Consider the following 20,262-nt stretch of genomic DNA (forward strand, 5'->3'; position numbering starts at 1 on the left):
TGCTTTTCCTGTCTCCTTGCCAGAGCTTAACCACAGAGAGGGAAGCTCTGCAGGTTCTGTGCGCTGTAATGGCAGTGGGTGGCTTTGTGTGCATGTATTTTAACATCTCGCAAATCACACACCTCAGATCAACCTTTTTTCGTTATGACATAAAAAACAGCCAGGGTGGTGAGCTGATATTTAAGTTGTGCCTTTCCTCTGAATGTTTCTGTGTTAAAACAGGGGCAGAGAATGGCTCCTCTTCCCAGGGTGTGGTGGGGCAGACCGGGCCTGTGGTCAGCTCCACGGGGGGAGTATCCAAGACCTCCAAGGGCCAAGGGTCTACAGAGAAGGAAGAACAAGCTGGTAACCAGAAAAGAGCCCGTCGGCAGTGGGAATCCTGGAGCGCCGAGGACAAAAACAGCTTTTTTGAGGGTCTTTATGAGGTAAAGCTTGCAACAACCTTTTACCAAGTTAAAAGTTTACCATGTGTAGATCTTTTGACGTCGTAGATTCACGGCTGCCCTCCTTTGTTCCCAGCACGGGAAGGATTTTGAGGCCATCCAGAACAACATTGCAATGAAGTACAAGAAGAGAGGCAAGCCAGCAAATATGGTGAAGAACAAGGAACAGGTCCGCCACTTTTACTACCGAACTTGGCACAAGATCTCCAAACACATCGACTTCGCTAACGGTGAGTTGCTTTTTTTCTCTCTCTCTTAATTCACCTTGGAATTTTTGATCCCCAAATATGAAGTTTGTACACTGTAATGACTTTATCGAATGACGCCTCATAAAAATGTGTACAACTCATACAACAAGGTGATGTCTTAGGCTGATCTTAATTGGTTTATTTTAGGTTTGTGTTTAGTTGTTTCAGTTATGCTACTTACTGCAGACACTGTGAATGAGAAGTAAAGAAGAGATGCTGTTAAACAGCCACATATATTATTATTTTTTCCTACAACAGAACTCACACTGACATTTTTGTTTTTTAGCAAGCAAAACATATGTTAAAGAAGTTCACCAGATAAGCTGGAGCTCTTTTCCCCTACAAAAAGCACCCAGTGTTACTCTCATGTTATCTTTATGTAGCACGCACAGGCCTCCACCAGTGTTGTGACTTGTGCTTCCTTTCCTTCTCAGTGTACTCCAGGGTGTTAAAGAAATCTTCTCAAGAACTGTACGGCCTCATCTGCTACGCCGAGCTTCGCAAAAAAGTTGGAGGATGTAAGTGAGGGCTGTGAAAGCGCTTGGATGCAATGTAGACTGCGTGTGTTTTGCTGTTTGTTCTGCTGGTTGTGGACACAGGGGATGTGATTAAACTCCAGATGATCCCTGTGGCTCGGGGCAGTTGCCCCTGAGGAGCATGTCTTAACTAGCTGTCTTGTGTTTTGTCTTTGACAGTGATGGATGATAAGAATGTGGCAAAGCTGAACGAACTCATCCAGCAAGGGTAAGTCTGTGGCAGAAGCTTTGGCTAGTGGGTTTACGTACACATCTGGGATTGTGATACTTTAAACTGATGCACTAGATCACATTTGGAAAGATACAGATTAGCACTTTGCTAGTATGAAAAACAAATCTGAGGGCTGAGTTGACAGTATGTAGTCAGATGCTTTCTCTGTGGCACGGCAAGGTTTAGAGCTTACAACATATATGAATAAAGATTCTTCTGTTCCACCAGGGCCACCACCGTGCGCTCTAAGGGGAGGAACCTGCGGATCAAAGCTCCAATGTGCCGAGCGTTGAAGAAACTTTGTGATCCAGATGGTGAGTATGAGCCTGCAGAAACCCAGCACACGCGTTACAGAACAAGCACTGAAAACCTCACTGATGGTGAGACTGGGGGGTTCACGGGGGCGGGGCTTTTTTACAAAAACCATGGCATCAAGTGGGCTGGTGGTGTTTCCATGGTAACTTTGGGTGCAAAGTGAGGAGGATGAAGGAGATGACTGTTCTGACCAGCTGTCATCAACCCCTCTGCTCAATAACACCCACTCATCACACTTACTGAAAATATTTGCTTTCATCAAGGGTAGAAAAAGACTGTCTCTTGTCATTGTTGTATGTAAATCTGTGAATGGATCCCACCGAGATTGATGGCTGCCTTTTCATTTTGTCGTGGTTGATTAAGTGAGAGAGCATAGTTGAGTTTATAGGTTTTGGGCTTTTCTTATAGTGGCTGAATCTGTAATTTTGTGTCCTGCAGGAGTGAGTGATGAAGAGGACCAGAAGCCGGTGCGTCTGCCCTTGAAGGTGGCAGTGGAGCTCCAGCCACGCAGTAACCACTCCTGGGCCCGAGTTCAGAGTCTTGCCCACAACCCTCGCCTCAGGTCTGACATGGATAAGAACCACAATATATTTTCAAAAGCATAACATCCAAGAGTCGGAGAGATGTCATACCTTCATTAATTCATTTTCTATTATTATTTTATTTATTTATTTTATTAGTTCAAGCCATGGTGATGCAACAAAGCCTGAGCTAATTTAAGAACCTCTTCTTGGCTTCAGACTGCTTATTTCAGTTTGATGGTTTGCATGTTTTCCACCGTTTTCTGGGTCAGCTCTTTTTTTTTTTTTTTTTTTTTTTTGTGCAAATTAAATATGTGTGTATATGTTTTTTTTTTAAGCTAACTCGTGAAATTTGAAAAGTGTAAACACCCTCAGACATGATGCTGTTCAAAGTTTAAACTCTATTTCTTTCATTTTTAATTTTTGTTCTCAGTTCAGTTTTCAGTTAGTGTTCAGACTGGGTTTGCTTCTTTTGAGGTTCAGTTTCGTTTTTACTGGTTTCAGTGTTAGGGGTTTTTTTTTGTTTTTTTGTTTAATTATTATGATAATAAGGGTTATTTATCATGGGTAGGTTGAAGAAGGGTAAAGACTTTGTGAAAATGGCTGAATTACAGCAATGTCAGTATGCATTTGTTTGCAAACGTGACAAAACAAATATAGTAAAACTATACATTAATGAACATTTCTGTTTTATTTTAGTTATTTTTGGAGCACGTAGTTGGCGTTTTGATTTTTCCCACACAGGATTATTTCGGTTTTAGAAAACTCTATTAAATTTGATCCACAGTAGTCTAAGTGTAAAATGTAGAAGTAGTTTATGTCAGACGTATTCGACCTGGTAGTGTTGTATTTTGCAAAGTTGACATCAAATGTTTTTTCTGTTTTCTCAGGATGGTGGTGGAGCTCCACAGGAAAGTTTCCAGCCTCATAGAGTATCTGAAACAGAAGTGGGCTTATCATGACCAGTGGATTGTATCCTTTTTAAAAAAAACATTACAGTGCAATATGTATGCAAAACTCTTCAGAGTGTTTTTCATTCCTAGTGTACATATTAGAAATGTACTGCTCTAACATGCTGCTTTCTGGGGCATATACAGTGGGGCAAAAAAGTATTTAGTCAGCCACCGATTGTGCAAGTTCCCCCACCTAAAATGATGACAGAGGTCAGTAATTTGTACCAGAGGTACACTTCAACTGTGAGAGACAGAATGTGGAAAAAAAAAAATCCATGAATCCACATGGTAGGATTTGTAAAGAATTTATTCGTAAATCAGGGTGGAAAATAAGTATTTGGTCAATAACAAAAATACAACTCAATACTTTGTAACATAACCTTTGTTGGCAATAACAGAGGTCAAACGTTTACTATAGGTCTTTACCAGGTTTGCACACACAGTAGCTGGTATTTTGGCCCATTCCTCCATGCAGATCTTCTCGAGAGCAGTGATGTTTTGGGGCTGTCGCCGAGCAACACGGACTTTCAACTCCCGCCACAGATTTTCTATGGGGTTGAGGTCTGGAGACTGGCTAGGCCACTCCAGGACTTTCAAATGCTTCTTACGGAGCCACTCCTTTGTTGCCCGGGCGGTGTGTTTTGGATCATTGTCATGTTGGAAGACCCAGCCTCGTTTCATCTTCAAAGTTCTCACTGATGGAAGGAGGTTTTGGCTCAAAATCTCACGATACATGGCCCCATTCATTCTGTCCTTAACACGGATCAGTCGTCCTGTCCCCTTGGCAGAAAAACAGCCCCATAGCATGATGTTTCCACCCCCATGCTTCACAGTAGGTATGGTGTTCTTGGGATGCAACTCAGTATTCTTCTTCCTCCAAACACGACGAGTTGAGTTTATACCACAAAGTTCTACTTTGGTTTCATCTGACCACATGACATTCTCCCAATCCTCTGCTGTATCATCCATGTGCTCTCTGGCAAACTTCAGACGGGCCTGGACATGCACTGGCTTCAGCAGCGGACCACGTCTGGCACTGCGGGATTTGATTCCCTGCCGTTGTAGTGTGTTACTGATGGTGACCTTTGTTACTTTGGTCCCAGCTCTCTGCAGGTCATTCACCAGGTCCCCCCGTGTGGTTCTGGGATCTTTGCTCACCGTTCTCATGATCATTTTGACCCCACGGGATGAGATCTTGCGTGGAGCCCCAGATCGAGGGAGATTATCAGTGGTCTTGTATGTCTTCCATTTTCTGATGATTGCTCCCACAGTTGATTTTTTCACACCAAGCTGCTTGCCTATTGTAGATTCACTCTTCCCAGTCTGGTGCAGGTCTACAATACTTTTCCTGGTGTCCTTCGAAAGCTCTTTGGTCTTGGCCATAGCGAAGTTTGGAGTCTGACTGTTTGAGGCTGTGGACAGGTGTCTTTTATACAGATGAGTTCAAACAGGTGCCATTCATACAGGTAACGAGTGGGGGGACAGAAAAGCGTCTTACAGAAGACGTTACAGGTCTGTGAGAGCCAGAGATTTTCCTTGTTTGAGGTGACCAAATACTTATTTTCCACCCTGATTTACAAATAAATTCTTTACAAATCCTACCATGTGAATTCATGGATTTTTTTTTTTTCCACATTCTGTCTCTCACAGTTGAAGTGTACCTCTGGTGCAAATTACTGACCTCTGTCATCATTTTAAGTGGGGGAACTTGCACAATCGGTGGCTGACTAAATACTTTTTTGCCCCACTGTACCAGCTTGTGTCGAATATAAACTGGTCCTTAACTTTGAAAACTCAGCTTAAGAGTCTCATGGAGAGAGAGGCTCTAGAAGGCAACCAGACCAGCACAGCCTCTCCCAGCATAACTCAGAAGGAAGAACTTTTTCTTTTTCCAGCTGAGAGCTGCACATTGACTACACTGCCTGGGGTGGCACGTGTGGTTCACTCCAAAGCGTCCTGCACTGTCCATTGGATCGAGAGTGGCAAGAGCCGACCTAATGCCAAGGAGTTGCCAGCTGCCCAGATCCTGGGCATCCATGCAGCTCCACAACCTCGAACTGGCAGCAAATCTGGGCGGGGAAGCGCTGCTGTTGCTGGTGCTTCACTGACTATAACGGGTGATGCTCGTCGAACTGAAACCCCCAACCCTGATCCATCAGCAGACAGTTCTGCAAAGGTAGAGGAGAAGAGACTTCAGTCCCCTTGTGTCCCAGTTTCCTCTCAGCTGACTGTCAGAGAAGAGGGAGATGGGATGGGATCTTCTGATCCAGGAAAGGCCTGCACTGGCGTTGAGGTCAGTGGTGGTTTAGCCATGACCAGAAGCACGGACAGGTCATGTAGTGGTGCCGATGGCTCCGCTGAGCAGTACAAAGAGGAGCAGAGCACCAGCGCGTCTTCCTCGGAGGCAAATCAGCCTCCTTCAGTCAAACCTCCAGTGACTGGCTCAGACGAAGCCGTGTCGCAAGCTTCCCCACCAGCGACCAAAGAACGGGTCGTTGAGCAGATCAGAGAGGAAGGCTGGAGCGCCCGTGACGCAGAGAACGTCACCCTGGCCGAGCTGTACCTGATGTTTGGGAAGCCAGGCAAGCTGCAGCTGGAGTACGAGTGGCAGCCGGTCACAGCTCCACCCAGCAACTCAGAAGAGGGACAAGCCTCAGTGCAGCCAAAGCCCGACAGGACAAATCGAGTTTTGCGCTGCTTACTCAAGCTGGTTTCCACTGAAGTCAACCCCAAACCTCTGGTAAGTTTTCCCTTTTCTGTCTTCCAAGATTGTGGCCTGGTGTGTTGTTTAAATTACAAGTTGAAAAGATGAAAAATGTGTAATTATCAGTGGCATTAAGGCTTAAAATTAAACATTTTTAAGATGCAGCAGTGTGAAGAGTTTATATTCCGTACAAAGCCAGCTGATGAAAAACATGTTACTGGTTATGTACTATGAACACCACAGGTTTTTTTTTTTGTTTGGTTTTTTTTTGTCTTTTTCAATGAAAGTGCTATTTCGAGATAGGAGCATATCATGTGTCTTTTCCTTCAGGCTCCAGAGCTGTGCTCCACAGCCACATCACCCCTCAAGACCTATCAGGAGGAGCAAAACCAGGTCCTCACACCTCCGGCGAAGGGTCCTGTTGCAGGCGCCCGTAGCCCCAGCTGTGGGCGGCCGCAGGCGTCTTTGCGCATGCCCAAGTTACAGCTGCCAAGTGCTGGAGGTATTTATGTCTCTCTCCTGCTGGCTTTTGTGATAAAGTCTTTTCTGTACTTACAGTGCTGTAGTTATTAAACAGCGAGAAGTAATTATGCAGCACCGATGCTTCCTCTTTAGAAGTTGTCTTCAAATAGCTGCCTTTCCTGATGTGGCACCACATCTGTTTCAATCCTGTTCAGGTGGGCGCAACCTTACCCGCTCTCTGCTGGGTTCTACTGCAGTTGGCGAATCAGAAAGCAGCGTGTTCGCAGTACCCACCACGCTGCCACCCAACAGCTCACGGCACAACCGAATGTTCTCCCCTAACAAAGAGGCAGAGCTAGCCTTCAGACAGCAGCTCGACTCGATCAGTGTAAGCCAGAATAATGCATCATTTTTTGTTTATGCCAACTGTACAGAGACATAATTCATGTATTAACGAGCATTAATATGTGCTTTTTTCTTTTCTTTTTCTCACAGATGCAGTCAGATCTTTTCCTTTCTAGACAGAGAAAACCTCGGAACAGACAACTTCGCAAACCACTTGTAGTTCAGGTGAGAGCAAGATCATTATCCATTCATCAGTTCTGGGCTTGGTTGGGTGGAAGGCGGGTTTTCCTAAGTGTGTTTTTGTTTGGCCACTTCTTTCTCGTTCACAGCGAACACTGCTGCCCAGAACTACAGGAGACACTCCTCAACACGTCTGCTCCTTCTCCATCCTCTCCAACTCCTCTGCCACAGGTACTCCTCAGATGGCAGGACAGAACGATAGAATATGTCGTCAGCTGAGGCTGGAAATGTTTAGGGCGTAGTTTTACAGTATGCATTAATGAAATCACAGCTAAAAACGATTTCTCTTTCTCAGCAAGACCCTCTGGTAATTGTCTGCTCTCTCACTTCCTGTTTCTTCCTTCAGGAACTGGATCTTTCCGGCCGATCCATCCCCGACTAGCTCCTTCCTCTCGCTCTGTCCAAACTAAAACAACCCCAGCAACATCCAGCTCTGCGGGGGCCAGCCAGCTCTCTAGTATGGACTTCTTCTGTTATCTACTACATTTTTCTGTTTTATTGAAATATTGATAAACTCTACACCAAATATACTGCAAAAAAATTACATATTGTTGTTTTTATGGGGTCAACAACTTTGCTTTTATAAGCACCCAGTTTCACACCTTGGCTCAGGCGATTAGAGGATCATCAGGGGTCCTTTTGTCCCTCTGTGGGGGGATACTCCCACTAGGTTTAAATCTGGGACTCCCCACCATTTGACCTTAGAACTGAAGAAGCTTCTCGGATGAGAGGTGAAACGTCTTCAAGTAACTTAAAGAAGTCCAGATGCTTTTCTTTGTAAGCTCCTTTGACTACGATGACCTGGATGACTGAGAACCTTCACAGACATATTTTATAAAATTGCTTAAAAACATATTTAAGGTCCAAGTTGTATTTGTGTAAGATTCCTGTGTCAAAATCTAGAACTCTGAGAAGGTCAGTGACAGACAGTATTTCTGTGCAGACGACAGAAGCAAAAACATTTTTCCAGAAGACCTTGGACCATCCTTTTTTTTTTTTTTCTTCCTGCTCTGCTCTTCACATGCTGTTGCTGTTGATGCTTATCAGGAGCGATATGACAAATCTCTCGTTTGCCTGAACTGTTAATACTTTCAGGTGCCATTGACCTGGCAGCTAAGTCTGCAGGCATCATCCCAGGCAGTCCCTGTCGGGAGGTGGATTCTTCCACTGTGGATAACAGCGCTCTTCTCGCCACCACTCCCATTGCTGATGCTGAGCCAGACTCTCAACTCCACCAGCAAAATGTTCCAGAGGTCAGAGACAGACACACACACACACACACACACACACACACACACACACACACACACACACACACACACACACACACACACACACACAGACTAGAACCCTCCTTCATTTGATGTCTCCTCCTTGCCTGTGGCATTAGAATAAATGCTATTGCCCATTACCATCTTGGAGTGTTACATTTAAAACGGTCAGTTTTTGATTTATCTTACTTTAATGAAAGTTATTGCTCACTCTAATGATTTTCTGTTTATCTGTGCGGTGTAGGCCAGGTTTTGCATAATGTTTTTCTTTTTACTGTGCATCTGTCGTACAAGACTTCACAAATGATTTAGTAATTTTTATAGATTTTCTTTGTAGACATTATTCTTGCATACAGTTGTCATATTCATGATCACCTGTTTATTTGTCTGTTACGGTTTAAAAACAAGCTGCTCCAAACAGTTTGCCCTGATGGGATAAATAAAGCTGTTTGTATCGCCATCAGAGCGTTTCCTTGCTCACAGTGGACCTTTGTGAGGGAACACTTGGCTTAGTTAAAGGCAGTGAGTCTGCGTAACCTCATTTGTTTTCCAGTCGTAGCTGATCACCATTTGGTAAAGAAAATTGTCAGCTATGCTTGAATAAATGGTTTAAAAAAATGTGATGTGCTAAGTTAAATCGCTCTTTCCATAGAATGGCGTACCACCTCCGTCTCCTGGAGTCACCGGCGGGGGAGACTCACTCCTCTCTCCCCCGAGCGTTGCCTCGCTCCTTGATATCTCACTCCCAGGCCCTCCTGAAGAGGCTCTAACCCCCGGAGAACCTCAAACGCAGATCAGCGACTCCATCATCGAGCTTGCCATCAACTCCACACATTACGGTGTGTGCACGTGCAGACGTCTTACCCGAGCCATATTGACAAGAAACTGCTAAATAAAGCTTGATGATGTTTGTTTAGTGAAATGGAAAGTGAGAGTAGGTTAGAAAGGTTTTGTAATTACCACTGAGGTCAGCTTTGTGGCTCCACAGCATTAATTCCTCTGCAGGTTGTGGAAAAGAGTGCACGTTGACATCCAAGCAGCTAAACATCTGAGCCTGCTGAGTTTAATCGCTGATATCTCATTTCTGTTTGCCTGCTGCACTGCAGGTGAGGAGGCTGCTCTCTCTCCAGCCAAGCTGGGCAACAGCGACGGCTCCAAACTGCTGGCCTCGTCTCCCTCGCTCAGCCCATCCAGAGGCTGGATCCCTTCACCCAGCCACGACCCTCAGTGGTACCCCAGCGACTCGTCTGACTCCACACTGGGATGCCTCCTTTGTAAGAGTTTTTTTGCTTCCTTTCTCAAGAGTGTGCCAGAAGTTACATTTTAGGCCAAGAAGAACAGAATATTAAGTGGATGTATTTTTATCATTACTTCCCACTAAAAATGCTGCATACAGCAGCACGTGCAGTCAACATTTACAAAGATTTGTTTGTAAAATCCCCAATATTACTAACACAGCTGTATGATGAAAGGCCATTTACTCAGTCTTTTGCTCTTATTTTCCTTGCAGCCAGCATGGTCTCTCCTGATAAGGGCAGACGGACCACCCTAACCCCCACTGGCCCCTCCAGTGGCACAGCTCTACTCGGTCCTAGCCTCCTGGACTGCAATTCTCATGATTCTCATGATTCAATCCCGTGGCCTTCCTGATGTGGCAGAGGTAAGTAAATGCTTGTTGATTAAATGAAAGAAAGTTGTGACTGAGAAGCAACACTTGCCACAAACACAACACAGTCTGAATCTCAGCAACCAACATGTTATATGTTATTAATTAGTCTCTAAAATGTAAATGTAAAAACATCACTTCCCATTTTAAAAATAACCTGCATTTATATCCACTCTGAAAATGTGGTTCTTATCCCCTTTTGGATCTGTCCTGCTGTGCAAGTGGACTCTGACCCAGAGCCGGTTGTGTTAGGGACCACATGGTACCTTTTGGATAGATCAGCTTCTGGGCTGATCCACCAAATTTTAGGTGATTTTTAATGAAAAACTTGTTGAGTCACACCCTGAGATTCAGACACCATACCTTTTGAAATGCTGACAGCATTTAATATCTGAATCTCAGTCTGTGAACACGTTTCCATTTTTAGTGCTCTCTCTCGCTCTCTTGCGTGCTTTGATAGCGACTTTATGAAGAAATGAATCGGGAGTGTCAGTTAGCTGGTTCAGGTGTGGCAGGAGGGGATGAGGCAGAGAGAAGCTCTAAGTTTGTTAAAGATAACCTGCCAGTGAGCAGGTTTAGTTCAGATTGTGTTAAGTGATTCATCTCAGGGTTAACAAACGCAGACTTGTTAGCTTAAACCTGTTTCCTGGGATGGGGCCCAAACCTGCCTGGGAGGTGAATAGAGCCCGGTGACTGTTGCCTCCTGTGTTTGGACTAACACATCTGCTTTTTCAGTAAATAATTTAATTTCATTGACAGATATTGATGTGATGAACTTTTCCCCCCCTGCACTCTTGACCTAAAGTATGAAACTGTTCGAGGGATGTCTGGAAAAATCTTGTTTTTTGGGGGTTTTTTCTCCTTCTTGGATTTGCCCTTGTTGTCAGTCTGAAAGCTCTTTGGTGTTGCTTGCAGATGGATTCTCAGCTTGCTTGTATGATGAGTGAGAGCAGCATAGACTACATCGCTCGCTTCAATGATCTGGCTCAGGAGCTCGCCGTAACTGAGCCCTCCATTCCACCTCCCTGAGGAAGACTCCACCAAGCCATGGTCATCTGTACCTCTAATCTACAGCCAGTTCCAGGCATTTCCACAGTTCCAGGAGAGAGAGACACAAACTTCTGGGCCCACACTTGGAAGCAGTGACTACTGCTAGAAATTCAAAACCGATTTGCAGCCAGCAGCTGCAAATTACCCCAACTTTTACCACGTCTGGTTCTCACACCTGTCGATAAGCAGGCCATTCCTAAAAAGAGACCAAGGCAGAACTTTGCTCACCTAGAGCATCATGTTGTTGGTGACAAGAGGTACTGTAAGTGAGGAGAGGAGAGGTTTCCTCTCTGTCTTCTCCCTGTTTGGAGAAAGAAGACTGGGGAGAAAGGCCAACCCCATCCCCCCTCAAAGCCATCCATGGCCTGTTTGTAAAAGTGCAATAATAGGTGGTCAACCGTGACCATTGTTCAAAAGCGAGTTGCGTTGGTTTCACTGAACTGTTCTCTAAGGAACAATTCCCTTTAAATACAAACACTTTAGATAAAACAAATGAGTTTACAAAGATACAACCTCATGTACAGGAAAATACTATGCCATATCCGAACAAAATATCTGATCTTTCATGTCTCTTCCTGCTCTCGGTGTGTGAGTGCATGAATGTATCTGTGTGTGCGTGTGTATTAAAGGCTGTAAGGCTGACCGCTCAAAATGTGCAGTTCAGATCATCAGCTGGTGGCAAACAGCCACTGGACTGTGATTTTTATTAAAAGTAATGTCGGTGAGAAAGAGATACTTGGCATAGTTCAGTAGCAAAAGTGGAACAAAACAAAGTGATGTGTAGAAGTTCATTTTTCCTGTTGGCCTCCTTTTTTCTTTTCTTTTTGTTCCTCATCTCTTATGAGTTCAGGTGTTACAGATTGTGTTGTAGTCACACGTGTTTGGAATCGGGTTCTTCATTTCTCAAACCCACATTTAAAAAAAAACAAACAAAAAAAACAAAACAAAAAAAACAAACAAATACAAATAAAAAATGGCAGCTTGTTGGTTGACTCCACTTGGGTAGCTCCACAGATGCTGAAAATGTTATTGGAATTATTTTATTGTTGCATTCATTTCTCATTAGTTTTGTGTGCAGAGATGCAAGTTCAAATATTGGATTTTGTTGCATAAACAGGAATACCTTTTTAGATATTTAAGCCCTCTTCACACGTGTGGTATTTGGAGACTGAATCAGAATGTTTTAAAGAGTCTGTGCTGACAGTGCTTATAGCCACAAACAGCATAATGTGCGTAATGTACTGTTCTTCATGGTTGTTGCGTCTGAATGAAAGCCTTGAGGAACGTTCACATTAAAACGTTTCCTTTGACTCGGCGCTTTCCCAGCTCCTCATTCGCAAGCTGCAATAGGGAGAATTTCCCTCCTGTATTGTAGATGTGAGCGTGAATTGCACAGGAAGGTTTTAATGAAGGGAGATGAACAACTCAAAAAGATGCGCGTGAGCGGCAGCACTCTGATGCGTGCCTGTCTGTTAACATACATTCAGGCTTGCGCTGTTTTAAAAGGTGACCTATCCAGACCTGAAGCTGCCAGATCAACAGCAAGGAGGGCGTGTCTTTGTTTACTTTTGCTGTCGTTTTCAGTAACGCTGACACAACAGGTGGGCGCTCTCTTGCCGACGCCATCGATTACAAGGAAATCTAACAATGTTGCTCATTTACTTTCCTTAGTTCTGTTGCTTTCTTGCCGTCCTAATTAGTTCAAACAAATGAGCTGGCTGCAGCCACACATTCATTTTGTTTGACAAACTAGAATTATGAATGTCCTGGCTACTATTGAGTTCCCAGTAGAAATACACTCCATAAGAGCGAGCGGTTAATTTAATGAAACACTAAAGCCATAGTTGACTCCATTTATTTTAATTTTTGTTTTTTATTATATGCCCCCAAATTACTTTCCTCTGACTAGTGGATGCTAACAAAACACTATGACTAAAGAGTGGCTCTTGCATGTTACAGAAGCAGACATCGTTTCTCTGAATTTTTCATGCAGTACAGACTCATTGCCTTCACATTTAATTTGATCAACCAGCATCATCTCTATGCAGCTGTGTGAACCCGTTTGGTGTAAACTGTTAGACCTCTTTGTCATTCCACAAACGAGATTGTAAGACGATCTAACAAATGTAAGCGCTCCTGTGGTGTTAGTTTGTGAACATTTGGAAACGCTTGATCTTGTCACACTAGATGATTCTTAATAAGGAATCCTATTGAAGGATGTATTTGTACAAATGGAAATTCCAGTATTCACTGCGCTTTTGTAACATAATGTAAATCATTATTTGGACTATTTATTGTTAATATTTCTGAGACAAGTGTTTTTTCTGTTTTAATTTAAGGTGACATCCAAGAAAGGAGGAAAAAAAAATACTGTTTTCAGTTTGTAAAAGGTGTTTTATTCTGTGCATAAAGATAGTTATAAAAACCTGCCTGTTTTCTTGTATTCACTGTGTTTGGGGGATACACAGCAGTTCATATGCAAGCTTGTACAAAGTTCGGTCTTTGGCCTTGGGCTTGTTTCTGACAGGTTTGTCAGCTTCTCCAGAGATGGATGAGTGGTTTATCCGCACAGACTCCACACTGAATTCCTCGCTGCTCCCAATAAAAGTACAATCATGCTCCAATCCAGACGACACTTTAAAGTGACAAAGAATATTAGCCGGAAACAAAAACTCGACTGCACGTACGTGTGCTGAAGTGACTCATTTTCAGTGATGTGCTCTGCATACTGCATGGAAAATATGACCCAGAAACAGGTCGGGTGCTGCACCATTTTTCAATGAGAAATTGTTGGCAAACGTTGACTTTGTAACCACAGTAGATATTTTAAAGGAGAGTAAGTGACACAGTTGTGGGTAGACATTCTGCCAAAACATCAGACATGATTCCTTTACCACAGTTTGGTTTATTTAAGCTGTTCTGTTTGCATCAGGAGTCCCAAATTATGGAGTTCAAATTAAACCATCTCTTCTCACCAGCCTGCAAAATGTGATACTGCAGGCTTTTGCCAACAATTTTTGTTGTTTTTGGGTGGGAAGGGTAAAAGTTTCTCAGACATGACAGACAATATCAACATGTAAATTAGACATTAAACAATGAATAGTACAAAAACCCACTCCAGCTCTGTCCCAGATGTTATAAAACAGATCTCCTCATTTCCTCCAAAGTCTTGCTTATTTCAGGTCCTAGACCTCACCAGCTCGAACATCACTTATCCTTAGGTTTTTGCTCCTTTCGAGCGCGCGAGGACATGAGCTTGAAGAAAAGTGCAGGCCAGAGTGTGCGGAGGTATACTGCAGCAGTGGGCAGAGGGCCGGCCAAAACCACGTCTTTACTTTGCTGACGAACAGCCTTTAGGACTTCCCACGCCACGTCCCTGGGGTCCCAGCCCGTAGCTGTAGTTCTGTCCAACACTGAGCGGTAGTTGCAAAGACAAGAGACATGTTGCATCATTGATACAAGAGAGTACAGATTACTTCAATTAATTCAAATTACTTTTATTTATATAGTACCAAATCACAACAGCAGTTGCCTCGAGGTGCTTTTTAATGTAAGGTAAGAAAGACCCTACAATAACTTATAAATTACTCTGGTTATGTTGCTTCTTACTTTTATTATTTAGTTATAAAAATCCATTTGGCTTGTAGTCTTTTCCTTATTTAGTCAAAAAAAAAATCCGTAAGAAAACACAAAATCCCAGCTGGCATCAAAGATCCACACACATTCCAACACCACCTTAATAACTCTGAGATTTATCACCTGTTACCAGCTGACTCTTAAAAATGCTGCTTTTGCTACTGTTACTCTTTTGTTCCATCCTCTCACTGCCTCACCTCCATACTTGGATCCATCTCCTGTGACAGCATTGATCGACAGGTTGGTTCAGATGTACCCGGGGCTGATCACAGTCACTGGGATCCCGTAGCGCTCCATCTCTGCCCGCAAGCAGTCGAAGTAGGCCTGGGTGGCGTGCTTGGACGCAGCATCTGACCAGCATGAGACAAATCAGAGGCTTGCTTTAGTTACCCTCCTCCTGCTGGCAAACTCATGTTGTGTTTGTTTGCATTAATCAAAGACGACTTACAGGCTGACCGGTAAGGAATGGCTATCTTCCCCTGGACGCTGCTAATCACTACAATATGGCCGCTGTGCCGGCGAACCATGGAAGGCAGGAGAGCTGTGGAGAGAGGAAAGAAATGAAAGAGAGAGGGCTGACTCATATTCATGATAATCTTCACCCAAATCTCTACATAAATGACTTATTAACTTCACATTTAGCTCGGCTCTTTCAACCACAAGCCAAAATAAATGAAAACATCCCGTACGCTGAAACCAACAAGATTAAACAAACCTTGTGTAAGAGCAACGGGCCCGAAGTAATTTGTCTCCATAACATCCCGCTGAACTGAAATGTGAGTCTCTAGTATATTGCCACGGTAACTGATTCCAGCATTATTAATGAGGATGTCCACTTGTCCGTAACATTTCAGGATCTCTTCTGCAGCTCTCTCCACCGTGTCTGTTTTAGCCAGGTCGAAGACAACAGTACAGGGAGTGTGAATCTGGTGGATAACCAAAGCGAAACAAAACGACTCTTTACAAATGGATCCTTAGAGGCTAAGCTATAGTTCAGACAGACCAGACTTTATTGTGTTACTCCTTTGTGTGTATATACATACCAGTTTCTGTGTGTTTGCTGAACTCGCTGTTAGTTCTTGGACCACCTGCTGCAGGCGAGCTGCGTCACGTCCACACAAGCCGTGCACCTGCAGCGTGGAAGACCCGCGCAGACTCTACAATGCAGAATTCTCGTTGTAGATTAGTGAGCATAAAACAGGGGTGGGTGCAGAGAGCCACACCACTAAGCTGAACTCAAATCTGCTCAGTATCTCTTTAATTCTTACCAGGAGCACTTTATAAAACTGAAATAAGCATAGAAGAAAACTGCTAACATTTTTATCATGATATAATAAACATTCCCCAAAACAATTGTGCACAAAATGTCCATATTTTTGCAAAATTTAAAAGACTTAACTTTATTTTAAAATAAGTGCTATTGCTATTTTTAATTATTTTTTCTTGCTCAGCTACAGGAATCTAGTCCGTCTTGAGTTTCTACAAGTGCATCCAGTGAATCAACAGTGCAACAAACTGAAGTTAACGGTTTTAGTTACAACACCAACAGCATGGTTCACTGACTTGCACAACACCTTCTGCTGTACGATTCAGCGGGAAAAAAAAGCAATTTTACTTCTGGCTTCATTTCAGTCACTTTATCTTGCATCTGCTTTAAAAGTCCCACATTTTTCCCTGTCAGATTTTGACAGGTGTAAGTTGTTTACAAACAAACAAACCTTGGTAGTCCCTTTTACTGAGCCTGTGGCTGCTAAACTCTTTTCGTTGTCCCATGTAAAAAATTCATTAACAGGGCTGGGTCATCACAACTGTCATCCACAGCCACCAAGCACTCTTTGATAAACTCCTCAGAGGATGGCTTGTTTGAAATCACAAAGCTGGTCTTGCCTGCTCCATCCCTGGATGTGTGAGGCTTAGTGAAAAGTCCTGTTGCTTTTCGCAGATTTGCTAGCAACAGTCCAGCTCTTTTCTCTCTCTGTTTAGTCTCACAAAGGGGATTCAATCTGTAATCCATAAACAGAGCACTCTGCTCTCCACAAACTAAACACATGGCTTTACCTCTGACTTCAGTAATTAAATATTGAGAAGTCTACGTCCTGTTAAAAACTCTACACTCCGTATCAATCTTTCCTGTTTTTAAAGGTCAGCTGACATCTTTCGGGGCTAGAAACTCTCAGAAACAAAAGATCAGGCACACTTACAGAGGAGATGCATTCGCTCACAAACATGTGTTTGTAAAGTAAAAAAATAGCATTCATGTTCAAAATAGAAGTGACAAATTTGTAATGTGGTTTCCTACAAAAATCAGGAATCCACTCTCTGACCAGGAATTTATCAAAGAGTGTTTGGTGTCTGAAATGGGACAAAATGATTCATGTATACGTATATATGTTTAAATCCTAATTTCCCATTGATCGCACGCAGACTGGTCCGAGACAACCAACGGGCAGTACAATGTCCAAATCTGATAAAGAACTACAACTACATGTTGGCATCTGCACAACAACACTGAAGAATGAGATTGCACATTATCTAAATAAAAGCCTACTAGCACTAAAGCAGTATGGTTTAGAGAGTTTGCACATGTAAGCTGAAATGAATGAATGGAGGCTGACCTTTCCCGAGTCCAGAGCTGGCCCCAGTTATGACCACTACAGCACCTTGGACTGAAGCCCCTTTTCTGAGACGTACAAGTATCCGGTACAACAATACGACTCCCAAACCGGTTAAAACCACCGGTAGCATTCCTCCTCCCATCACACGCTCCATTACTTGGCAATCACCAGCTACCTGCAGGTAAAAAATAATCAGTAAATACCTTATAAGAAATTATTTACTGTACCTTTAAAGTCCATCTGAATGCAACTACCAACATGACAATAATAAACACACATACAGCCAAAAAAGCGGGGGAATTAAATGGTAATTCATTGTAATAAGAACAGTAGGAGTTATGGATCTTCCTTTATCTTCTTAACCACTTAAGCCCCACCTGCTAGCAACAACCAATAACTTGATATCACCAGACTTCGGACAATCTTATTAAGCAAATGTTAACTAAATACATGCATCACTTAGCACATTAATATTCGCATGGTTAAAAAGTACAGTTCAGTATGCCAGGTGAACACCTTGCACATGCACACACTGGGTTTAGCACTAGCTTGTTCTGCGCAGGCAGTGTCAAAATAACGGCTACTGAGGCTAAAGCTAACAACAGCTAGCATCTCTAGCAAATACTAACAAGTGTTGGTTTGTAGTTCTGTTTTTTACAGGTCTCACCTGAGCCGAGCTGCTGAGCAGAGCAGCAGTAATGTGTCAATGTGTCTCCTCTTCTTTTAGCTGATCTTCTTCCTTCTGTTTTGTCTTTATTGACGGTTAGAAAAACAGCTTTTGGTCGCTTTAGCGCCACCGTCTGATCTGGAGTATGCACTTAACAAAATGCGCTCTTTCAAATGATTAACAAATAAGGAAATAAGCTATTATTTCTCGTAAAGCTCATAATTTGATAATTTGCTATATTAATGCTTTACATTTATATTTAGAGGTCTTTTTAAACCACTAGTGCCTATTTAATCAGCTGCTATCTTCTTCATTGCTACATGATCCATTAGAAGTGTGCTCTACATCTCATTTCAGTTTTTCTTTTTAATTATTTAAAAATTCTTAGTTTACTTTATTTTTTATTATTTATTACAAATTGTAGGGTATTTGTCAGGTTCATATTCTTCAGAAGTCCATCCATCCATCCATTCACTTCCGCTTATCCTTTTCAGGGTCGCGGGGGGCGCTGGAGCCTATCCCAGCTGTCATAGGGCGAGAGGCGGGGTACACCCTGGACAGGTCGCCAGTCTGTCGCAAGGCTAACACACAAGGACAAACAACCATTCGCACTCACATACATTTGCACATTCACACCTAGTGACAATTTGGGTTATCCAATTAACCTATCCCCACAAGCTTCATGTCTTTGGACGGTGGGAGGAAGCCGGAGTACCCGGAGGGAACCCACGCAGACACGGGGAGAACATGCAAACTCCACACAGAAAGACCCCGGCCTGATGTTGGAATTGAACTCAGGACATTCTTGCTGTGCGGCAACAGTGCTAACCACCGTGCCACCGTGCTGCCCTTCAGAAGTTCAGAATGGAAATTGCATCACAAACACAGGAAGTTGACTCAGAGTCATGCAGACATCCTGAGTGTGAATAAATACAGCTGAGGTCAGAAGTTTACAGGGACTCACTATGGACTTTAATTTCATGATCTCTTTGAATTGTCCTGGGTGAAATGATTGTACAGCACACATTTTTAATTTCTTTAAAATGAACAAAAATTAGGTAAACAAGTTTGAACTGGTTTTGAACTTTCTCTAATCCAAGGTTACACGAGGTCAAACGTATGTACCTCTAAGGCTGTTGCAAGTTAAAATTTGTGCTTTATAAATATAATTATAAACGATTTTAATGTAACGTTTTTTTCAAGGGATGATTATACAGCGTACATCTTTAATGACTTTTAAAAAAAGACTTCTTTATTTTGGATTTTCTCTAATCCACACAGGGTCAAAAGTATATATAGGCCCAAATATATACATACACCCCCAGTAATATTTGGTTAAATGTCCTTTAGTAAGTTGTACTTCAACCAGATGCTTTTTGTAGCTATTGATGCTACCACCCTGGTTAACACTGTTACTAAGTTTTAAAGACTCAACATTACTGCCCTGAACTTACCTCTTGTCATTGTGGCCAAACAGGTCAATCTTTGCCTCGTCTGACCATAACACTCCGATTTATAAATCAAATCAAGGTACGGTTTATCATCTCATGTGACTTCTGATGTAGATGTGAGTTCCGGCCACATTTGAGACCTATCCAACACATTTCCCAAGGATACCAAGAATACACCGTTGTGTGGATTGTGATCTGGACTTTCAGAATCAGAATAGTTTATTGATCCCTTGGGGCAATTGTGTAGAAAGCATTATTTTTGCAAGAATTAGTTTCCAACCTGTGTGGTGTTGTAAACAGGGACTATAACTGTTTTGTTTTTTTAAAATCATGTCTAATAGGATTCTTTTTTTGTTATAGTTGTTGATGCATCTTTAATTAAATCTTTCCCTGCAGGTCTTCTATGGGTGGAGCCTCTAACCTGTTTGTGAGTCAGTTTTCAGTCCAAGCAAACAGTGTTTTATGTGCTGTCGTCTAAAATATTATAAAATTGCCTAAAATAGAAGTGTTTAAAACAGATCCTGTGCAGCTGCAAAGCAAAAATAAAAAACTCCCTCCAGGCAGAAGCGGCCATTTTCGTATGTGGGGAAAACCCCCACAAAAACAGAGGGGACAGGCTGGCACCAGAACACCATGGATGTGCCCCGAGATGAGTGTGAAAATGTGATTATCAACAAGCCCACCTGGGCTTCAGGTAGGCCGCACGCTTGTCCAGAGTTCACTTTGTCTTCAAGCTTTTTAATTTAAAACATAAAGTGAGGCCTACCCCAAGCTAAAAGAAGGCAGATTATGTTCTCAGATAAAGCAAGCAATGAGGGCGAAGCAGAGAAAGTACCTGCACAATACATTCACATAAATCAAAATGGAATTTCTTTGAGGACACAAACATCTGGGGAGTAAACAGCTGTTTCAATACCTAATCACAGAT

At 42.8% G+C, this 20,262-nt stretch overlaps 2 pseudogenes across 2 annotated transcripts; one reads left to right on the top strand and one right to left on the bottom strand.

Moving 5' to 3' along the window:
• Positions 1 to 36: 36 nt before the first annotated feature.
• LOC145428299 (protein cramped-like) lies at positions 37 to 11,094 on the top strand (annotated as a pseudogene). Its single transcript, XR_013908575.1, has 18 exons — positions 37 to 425; positions 520 to 673; positions 1,126 to 1,209; positions 1,387 to 1,435; positions 1,667 to 1,752; positions 2,192 to 2,315; positions 3,165 to 3,246; positions 5,026 to 5,967; positions 6,262 to 6,433; positions 6,609 to 6,781; positions 6,889 to 6,963; positions 7,068 to 7,149; positions 7,325 to 7,435; positions 8,074 to 8,231; positions 8,902 to 9,088; positions 9,356 to 9,523; positions 9,760 to 9,909; positions 10,831 to 11,094. The product of XR_013908575.1 is annotated as a protein cramped-like (transcript).
• Positions 11,095 to 13,338: 2,244 nt separating this feature from the next.
• On the bottom strand, positions 13,339 to 18,021 carry LOC145428300 (peroxisomal reductase activating PPAR-gamma-like; annotated as a pseudogene). The gene is made up of 7 exons (XR_013908576.1): positions 17,884 to 18,021; positions 17,217 to 17,391; positions 15,645 to 15,758; positions 15,317 to 15,527; positions 15,050 to 15,142; positions 14,799 to 14,951; positions 13,339 to 14,378 (listed from the first exon to the last, which is right to left on the bottom strand). The product of XR_013908576.1 is annotated as a peroxisomal reductase activating PPAR-gamma-like (transcript).
• Positions 18,022 to 20,262: the final 2,241 nt, after the last annotated feature.

This window comes from Astatotilapia calliptera, chromosome 4, assembly GCF_964374335.1.
Source record: "Astatotilapia calliptera chromosome 4, fAstCal68.1, whole genome shotgun sequence".
NCBI classification, from domain to species: domain Eukaryota; kingdom Metazoa; phylum Chordata; class Actinopteri; order Cichliformes; family Cichlidae; genus Astatotilapia; species Astatotilapia calliptera.